Source organism: Parasteatoda tepidariorum, chromosome 9, assembly GCF_043381705.1.
Source record: "Parasteatoda tepidariorum isolate YZ-2023 chromosome 9, CAS_Ptep_4.0, whole genome shotgun sequence".
Classification (NCBI taxonomy): domain Eukaryota; kingdom Metazoa; phylum Arthropoda; class Arachnida; order Araneae; family Theridiidae; genus Parasteatoda; species Parasteatoda tepidariorum.
In genome coordinates this window covers 1189981-1199336 of record NC_092212.1, presented here as the reverse complement: position 1 = coordinate 1199336, position 9356 = coordinate 1189981, and positions in this window count along the sequence as shown.

Here is a 9356-nt window from a genome sequence, read left to right as displayed (position 1 = left end):
GGATGTTAATTTGAATTTTATTTTGAAATTCATTCTTAAGATTTTAATGCGAAAAAACGTCTTTATATTAGTGTATTTATTCATTACACTTCTGTTAAACATACATTTTTATACTGACTAACACACATTTGTATACTATTCTAAGAGACCTATTTATTTAACCAAAGACTATTTACGAAATAAAAAACTTTTATTACGTTATTTGTGTTTTATGTATGTTACCCAGATTTTTTTAATTCTGGATATTATTAAATTATTCTATTAATTGAGAAATAAATGAATATTTGTTGATTTGTATAATATAATTGTTCTTTCTTTCTTTCTTTTTGTTTATGTTTTGGGTGTTAATTATTTTTAGAAAAGAATTTTATTCTTATGTAAAAGGAAAAAAAGACGGAAGTTTTTAAGAACTCTACTTTAATTTAAATTAAAAATTTGAATAATTATTTTTCACCTTTTTAGTAAATTATTTTATTAAAGGTAAAATAAAAAGATGTTGTTATGCAAAAACGTCATGATCTGATACACTTTCATACAGTGTGACAGAAATTGTATACATATATATATATATATATATATATATATATATATATACAAGGTCCGGCTATTAATTTCCAGGACTGACGTAACTGTAGGAGAACGAANAGCAACATATATATATATATATATATATTAAAACAAGTTTTAGGCCGGGAAGGAGGGTACAAAATTTATTTATTAATTATTAGACAGAGCAGTCATGAGAAAGTGTACGAAAAGTTGCGTTCCTCGGTTATATGTTAGGAAAAATTTTGCAAAGTAAAATCCGTAAATGTCTCTATTTAGGGAAAAGAGGGAAATCTTAGTAATTGTAATAGGTTTATCAAATAGGTCGAGCGTCTCCCACACAGAGCAAAGGGAAAAATGTCCTGCTTTTAATTAATGCATAGTTGAGCCAAAAATAGATTTAAGAACAGGATGTGGCTTTTAAAAGTGTGAGAAAGTATTTCGATTAGAATAATTTATTAGGATAACATAAAAAGATTAATTGAAGCTTTTTATGCTACATCCCCCCTCGCCAAAAATGCTTAATTACAATCCAAAAATTTTAAAAATTATTTGCAAAATCTTTCCTCTGATAGAAGCACAATTAAAATGAAAATAATCAAATTTGTAATGTTAACAATATATAATAGTAATATGAATTATAAAACATTTACATATGTATGTGGTAAAAATTTTAACACACTTAAAAATCTGCAGTAGCATTATCAACAAATTTAAGATTTTCATTTTCAACAGTTTTTATTAACAGTTTTTTCAGTTCCAAGTCTTTAGTTTGAAGATTACAACAAAGTTATTCTCCAAGTATTATTCCTCACAATCAAACAACTTAAATAAACTCTTCAATCACGATAAAAAAATTATAAACATTTTTAAAATTGTGTAAGTTAAAAAGTAAAACATAAAATACAAAAAACAGTTTAACAGGAAAAATTTAAATTCGAAATTAGACTTGAGTATTGTTTACCTTGTTTGAAAACAAAATAAAATAAAAAATGACACGGTTGTTGTTATTCTGAAGACCAAGACTTCAGTATTGTCTTTATTTCACTTTGCTTATTATTTACCTTTCATATTTATTACTTTAATAACAAAATATCCGGGAATTATTTTTATTTTTTTTTATGTCCAAAATTTGCCTGCTGTAACATTTTTTCTTTTCTTTTTCTCTCTTATTTTTCTTTCTACTTTCTATATATTTATTTATTTATACTTTTATTTTCTTTCTTGGTATTTTTATTGCAATCATTAACCCGAATTTCAGGAAAAATGGGTAAGGACAAATTGCTTTTATAATCAGAAAAGGTGATCAGTCTTCTCAGATTTTACATTACAACCCGTTTAACACAATTTATCACTAATTGAAATCCAAAACAAAGCTTCCAAATTTAATATGGTATTAAGGTAAATCAGTTTTTAATTTTTGACTGATCTAGCTATTTTCCTTATTTTTAATCTACGGTTAATTTGCATTTTACCTTTTGTTTGTTTTCATTTATATCTTTCTTTCTTTTTGGACATAATTTTTTTTTTTTTTTTTCAAAAATTTTACTTCGGATATTTTTTTAAAGTAATTTTTGTGTGGAGACTTTAATTGGTAATTTAATTTGTCACAATTGTGTGTTAGGAAATTCTAATATTTTCATTTCCATTTCAAACATATTTTTAAGAGTTTTTCGTTACTATTCCTTTTCAATCTGTGTTTCATCATTTTCCTATCTTTATGCTGGAATTAAAGATCAGAAATAAGAAGCTTTGTTTATTTATGGAAATGTCTGAGCTAGAACTGAGCTATGAACTAATTACCAACGTTGGATTCAAGCATTAATGTCTGGTTTCACATTTCAATTCAAATTCTAACAACAAGTATTTTATTCATTTTCTAAACTATTTGTATTAATTTTAACATTTCTTGATTTAATTTCTAATTTCTACCACACCGTAATTGCATTCAAAATAAAAATAGTTTAATGGCATTTTTATCTTAACCCTAAACACTGTAGTAAAACAAAAATATAAATTCTACGAATCAATAAATCATGGAAACTGTAACATATAAAACAATAAATTTGAAAATAATTTCTCCAAACATTTTTATGCCAATTAAAACAATCAATTCTTTAAAAATAAAAATTTCTCAGAAAAAAAAATTTCAACAGTAAATATGATCAATGTATAAAAAGTAATTGTTTCAATTGAAACATCAAGTATGAGAAAAAAAAATTAAAATCATAATTTATGATTTTAAAATATTTACATGAGTGTTTTTTTTTTAAATTTTATTAATCAATAAAAATTAAAGAAATTCATGTTACAAGCGCTTCAAAAATAGGCCCCGATTTTCAAGACTTGCCAGACGTGACAGAACAAAAGTGATGAGAAATAAAAATTTCAAGTCGATGAATTTTCAACGTTTCATGGTTCAATCCCTTCTTCTCAATTGTTGAAGGAATATGTTTTTAATCCTTTTTTATTTAATTTTTACTCATAAGCTCAGTGTTGTATTTGGAAAAAAAATATTTGGTAGTAACTGATTTTTGTTAGGAAAAAAAAGAAAAAAAAACAAATTCAGTTTAAATTACTTGGGCAGCTTCAATTAAATATAAGTAGGCATTTATTTTTTAAATAAAAAGTGGGTTTTCTGCCAGTTTGCATTATTTTCATCTTTGGTGTATGCATCATAAAAGCTACCGATATACTGTTGCTATTGTTGTCGTCGGTCACGGAGGCAGAGGGGGTGCGATTGTTCTTGCTTTCCAGTGGCGCCATCGATGGTCAAGAATTTGACTTCTGCCACATCCATACATCACACCCGTTTATAGGGTTGACCCACTCATTCATCCACAGATTGTAATTTTGATCTCAACCAGAGAACGGTCCATTTCCAATTCAATACCCCCAAATGCATTGATTTGCTATGGGAACATGGAGAACTTCGTGACCCGACAGATTTAACGTGCATCAGTCACCATTTACTACGCGAGGAGTCTTAGGCCGGCTGGATTCGAACTCCCGTTATCACGAACATGAGTTTAGTTCCCTGCCAAACTGGGCCAACCATTGCCCACTGATATACTAAATACATAATATAATAAACTATATAAATTTCTATGAAATATACTGATGAATGAATATACTATTCGTCACTTGAAAATTATTATGCTCAACTTATTTATGAAACACATTGTTTTGATAGAAAGAACGTAAATAATATATAAATGAATACACGCAAGGGATTTTGTCAAGACTTTAAAACAGTACTTTAAAACGTGACTTTATATTCCAATAAAAGAGTGAGTGATTTCCCTCTTTTTTTCATTTGATCTCAGACCGGTTTTCTTTGCTTTACAGATTATAAAATATGTAAAACAGAGTTATGAAGAAAAATAATCTCATTTAATTCTCACAATTTGCGTCCGTTAACAAACGAGCCCCAAAATTGCACGAATCAGATTTGAAAGCTCATTTGCGCTCTCGAATCCGATAAGTGCATTTCTGTCAGAGTGGAGAAATTTTTTCCCCCAAAACTAAACAGAATTTTTTTTTTCACTTCCTAAAACAAATAAACAAATAAATTAAAAAAGAAAGCATAAAAATGTGAAAAAATAGGTTTGAAATATTTTCCAAATATTTTAATTTTCTCTCTCTCTTTTTATTTATTTATTTAAAATTTTTTTTTTTAATACAGCAAGCTAAATATTATATATTTTACTCTTTTGAAACTGTTAACCAGTTCAAGTACTTAGGAAACTTGATCTCTAGCCGCAACAACCTGAAAATCGAAATAAATAACAAAATTTTCATGGCTAACAGAGGTTTCTACGGCCTCAGAAACCAACTCAAATCCAAGTTCATAAGTGTGAATACAAAGTTAAACATCTACAAAACTTTAAGCAGGCCTATAGTTACGTATGGAAGTGAGTGCTGTACCCTAAACAAAACAGAGGAGGAAAAACTGCTAATTTTTGAAAGAAAAATTTTAAGGAAAATCTTTGGATCTCTTCAAGAGAATAACGTAAGGAGAATTCTTTACAACCACGAAATTTACAAGAAATATGATAAATTCAGTGGGACCGACATTGTGAGAACTATTAAAGCATCACGCATTAGGTGGCTGGGCCACCTCTTCCGAAATTCTGATGCCGTCCCTGCCAAAAAAGTGACTTTTTCCACAATTGAAGGGACGAGACGTAGGGCACGACCACCTACAAGATGGATAGACGACGTTGAAAAGGACCTCAAGCTATTGGGAGTCAACCGATGGCGGGCCGTCGCACCGGACAGGGCCAGATGGAGGAAAATCTGCGAGTCAGCCTTGGCCTGTGAAAGGCTGTTGCGCTTATGAAGAAGAAGAAGAAATATTTCGGGGAGCGTTGTTCCCCTCCAACTACAGCACTGAATAATCTGATGATGGACTCTATTCGGTAATATCTTTCGATGTAAACGTAATAATATACACGTTCGTCGCCCTATTACATTTTGAGAAATAAAGAATGCCGAATTTCAGAATCTCTTTTATTTTTTTCTTGATAGCTCTGCAAACCTCAATTTCTGATAGGTAGTATACATTTGCTTGTTTTTAGGCTTTTGGTATTCCGTGAAATTAACATTTGAAAAGAATTTTTAACATCATCCGTCGGTTTACGCTAGTTTAAATTGTAAGAAGAAAAAAAAAAAAGGATCGTTTTAAAAAAAATCAAAAAGTTGACAATTGAATAATTTTATATGAATGATTCAAAACCACGAATCTCCTATTTCTATGGTTTATAAATTTTGAGAAAAAAAATCAATCGAAGTTCTAAAAATGATCAAAAGCTATTTCTCCTCGTTTAATAAAACGACAACTTTATTTTCCACCTTTTTTTAAAGGCTGTTAAATAGTACTACATTATTGAAATTTTGTTAAGTACAAAAAAGTAAGAAAAAAAAAAACCTTAAATCCAAGTTGGTGACGGTGAAGTTTTCTTATAGGAGTTCATCAAAATTCGAAATACAGTACAGAACCCGTTATCCGGAAATCAGAAAACCGGAAAACCAAAAAACCGGAACGAAATTCGATAAATTTTCCCGCCATTTTTTCCTCATAAGATTTTAGGATTTTTCTTTCTTTTTTGAAAGATGTTTACTTTGCCATCATTTTGGTAATAATTATTAGTGTATTACTTCATCGTTTTTTCTTCTTTTTAAGATTATTTCCAAAAATTTTTGTCTTTTTAGTTGGGTTTAACAATAAAAATAAACGGTTTTTTGTAGTGATTCAGAAAACCGGAAAAATCAGTTATCCGGAATAGCGATGGTCCCGATCGTTCCGGATAATCGGTTCCCTACTGTACTTCGATGAAGTGAGCTAAAGAACATTGCTTTAATGCTTTTTTTTGTTTTTTGATTACTATATCAGAAGTGGTAAAGTGATCTGGAACAAAAATATTATATTGTCCGAAAGGTAAAATGACCTAAATATAAGTATGTGTGAGTGATTCTTTGGAAACATGACAATTCGAAAAAAAAACATTTCTTCAAACTCAAAGTCTTTAAATTAATCTAAATTTTTTTTGTATATTTATTTAGTTACATTTATTGATATCAGCAGTGCAGACAGCAGTGTAGTTTATTGACATTTGCTCAAGAAAAAAAATAAAAATAAAATAGAAATTCAACAAATTTTGAATGCCAGGAAAATGACATATTAGCTTAGAAAGTTAACAAAACAGTCATTTTAAGCTAATAGTAAGTAACTCAACTTAAGAAACTCAAAAAGACAAAGTTGAGAAGTTAGTTTTATCTTTTTATGTAAATAAATTCCAAAAATAATTATTGTGAACAATTTTAATAAATTAGTTAAGTATAATGAAAGTGAGAGGGTAACACACGCAATGAGATAGTTTTTATTTTTGTTACACTTAAATTTGCAAAGAAACAGTTCAAATATAAAAAACAAAAAAATTTTGTAAACTTTCATTAATCTTGAAACTTTTAGAAGATGCTAAATGCCTGGAAGATATTGGGTAAGGAGCAGACATTTGTGAATTTGCGATATTCTAAGAAATTTTGATGCAGTCTTTTTTCCCGGGCCACTTAAAGTGATTAGCAGTCTGTTTGCCAGCACGAATAACAAAGTTGACTTTAATATCTTTATGAACGACTTCAAAAAATTCTCCTACAATAAAAATGATAATCTTAGGAATTTTTAATTAATTTTATAAAAATTTACATCGAAATTAATTTTATAATAATTTACAACAGAATTTTTTTAAATAATATTATTTAAATTTAAAATATTTCAAATTATATATAGATTTTTTACAACTTTAATTTATACACTCAACTAGCGTTCAGTGATGTTCTTAGTTTATCCTTTATATTTTTAACTATCTGTGTTTTGAAAGAAAATAACCTAGCTACTTTTCGTTAGATGGACCATGATTTGTTTAAATTAATTCTTTTATCCATTGTAGAAAGAAAATCAAGAATGTTTTTGTTGTTGATATGTACAGAATAAAATTGTGTATAATAATCAATCATTAAATAAATAAATAACTTTAATTACATGCGAGCCTATTACAATCTTTCATTAACTGGGTATTAGGTTAATATTTGCTTTTCCTCTTTGCATTGTAGTGTTTAAATTTTTTCCCTTTAACTGTGTTAACGTCCTGGAATTTATAAGCCAGGAAAATGACAGCCAGGATAGTGACAATTTTGCCATTTTACAGCATTTAACATAACCTTAATTTAATATTTTGGCCTAAGACGTTTACTTTCCTCAGAAAACATCAGGATTTCTTGAAATAACTAAGGTAAATTGTAAATAGTTTATATTAATGATTTCAAGAGGACAGGAAAATGACAACATAGAAACCTACTCACCTTGTAAATTTTTTCAAAATACATTTTGACTCAGAAAGTTGGTTCTTTATTCCTGCAATTAGAAATGTTCAGATAGGATGGTATTCTAATCAATCTCTTAACCTAAGATATTGATTGCTGGAGCAATCTATGTTGGTTATAAAGTGCTAAAAAAAAGTGGCAAGGAAAATGACAGATTTTCATGGGACAAACAAATTATGGGCAGAAAATTTTTTTTCAACGAAATTTTTGGAAATAATATCCTCTGCATACATTCTAGAAATGCTTACAACGGTTGAGATAAAAAAAATTAGATATTGAAAAATGTATGGGAAGTTTTGAAGCTAGTTATTATTGAAAATATTGTTTGTGACATACCCGGAAAATGACATTTTGATATACAATGAAATTTTTTAACTATGCAAAACAGTCAATGCTAGTGCAAAGTCATTTTAAAATGCTAAAATGCTTTTTTAAAGTTCTTTTAGTAGTATATTATTAGATCTTAGAGCAAGAGACCGTGAATTGTCATATTTCGTGAGAATCACCCATATATAGAACAACCTCTGTTATTGAAAATGACCTACTTTTTGATAAATCACTTTACACTCCTTTCTAATGCCTAACAAAAAACAAAAAATAATCTTCTTCATAATTTAAAAATTTTTTTTTCTTCCCTTATGGAGTATTATTTATTTATCTTTTAATTTCGAATGCCCACCTGAGTTAGCATTTCGTCAATTCAGACATTTACAGTGCAGATTTGTAGGCCACACTTTCAGGGGCACCGTATTAGGTGTACCAACGTTGCTTCCATAGTAAGGGCAGATAGCACGGGAGAATGAAGGAACATCCATGCCTTGCCCGGAATTCGAACCCAGAAACCTTTCTGATGCAAAGTCAGTTCCCTGACCTCTATACAGTCCGGTCGGCTTATGGAATATTATAGCATGGCTAATATCGTATTGTAAAGACAGAGAGTAAAAACATTTCGACGCGACGTTCAACCAACCCAACCGCACCTTTTCTTTCTTTTTTAATTCTTCTAAGTGACATAATACTCTAGTCTAACGATCACGAATGGTTACAAAGGCAGTTTCGATATGCTTTATTGGTTGGTACAGTGATCTTCATCCACCTCCGTCATCTTGAAAAAAAGAAAAACGCACTCTATTTTTTGACTTTTTTTTTCCAAATATCTAATTAAGTATTCATATTATAAAAATGTGTAAGTTGATCTTTTTTTTTACAAAATTAAATTATTTACATGCGGAGACCAATAGAATACTTTCCGAGCTCTTTGACTGTTAAGAATTTCCTCCAAAATATATGAAATTGGATGATTTTGCTCGATTTCAACTGAAGGTAAATTTTAGGAGAAAGCTCGGTGAGTTATTGCTCAATTTTAACTAAAAGGTGAACTCTGCCGAGCAATTGAAAAAACAACATAAGCGACACAAAATTCAAAATTGAGATTATTATATATTTGGCATCTTTGCATGGTAAATTACATATTGAAAAATTTAGTTTTTTTCAAAAATGAGTTTCGTTTTCTCAGTTTTTTGAAATTCTATTTTAACATTCAGAACATTAGCAATAGAAGGCAAAAAGTTGTCACACCACTTTTCTCGGAATAAATCGTGAAGCACTTACGTTGTTTTTTCAATTGAACGGCAGAACTATACCATAAAGTCTGTCCGAAGAATAATTGTCGTATAGAATGAATATAGATTCTGAGGTATAATATTTCTGAGGTATAATATTTCAGAGCATTTTCAATCAAAGTATTTATTACAAAAAATATTCTAAGAATAACGCAAAAAACTTGTATAAATTAAGGAAAAAAAAAAAAAAAAACTGAATGAGTTTGAAACGTTTGTGAGAAATACCTCATTATTAGAATGTTTCCACTGAGTAACATTCCATTTCTTCAAATTCTTGTTCTTTACTTCTATGAACAAGAATAG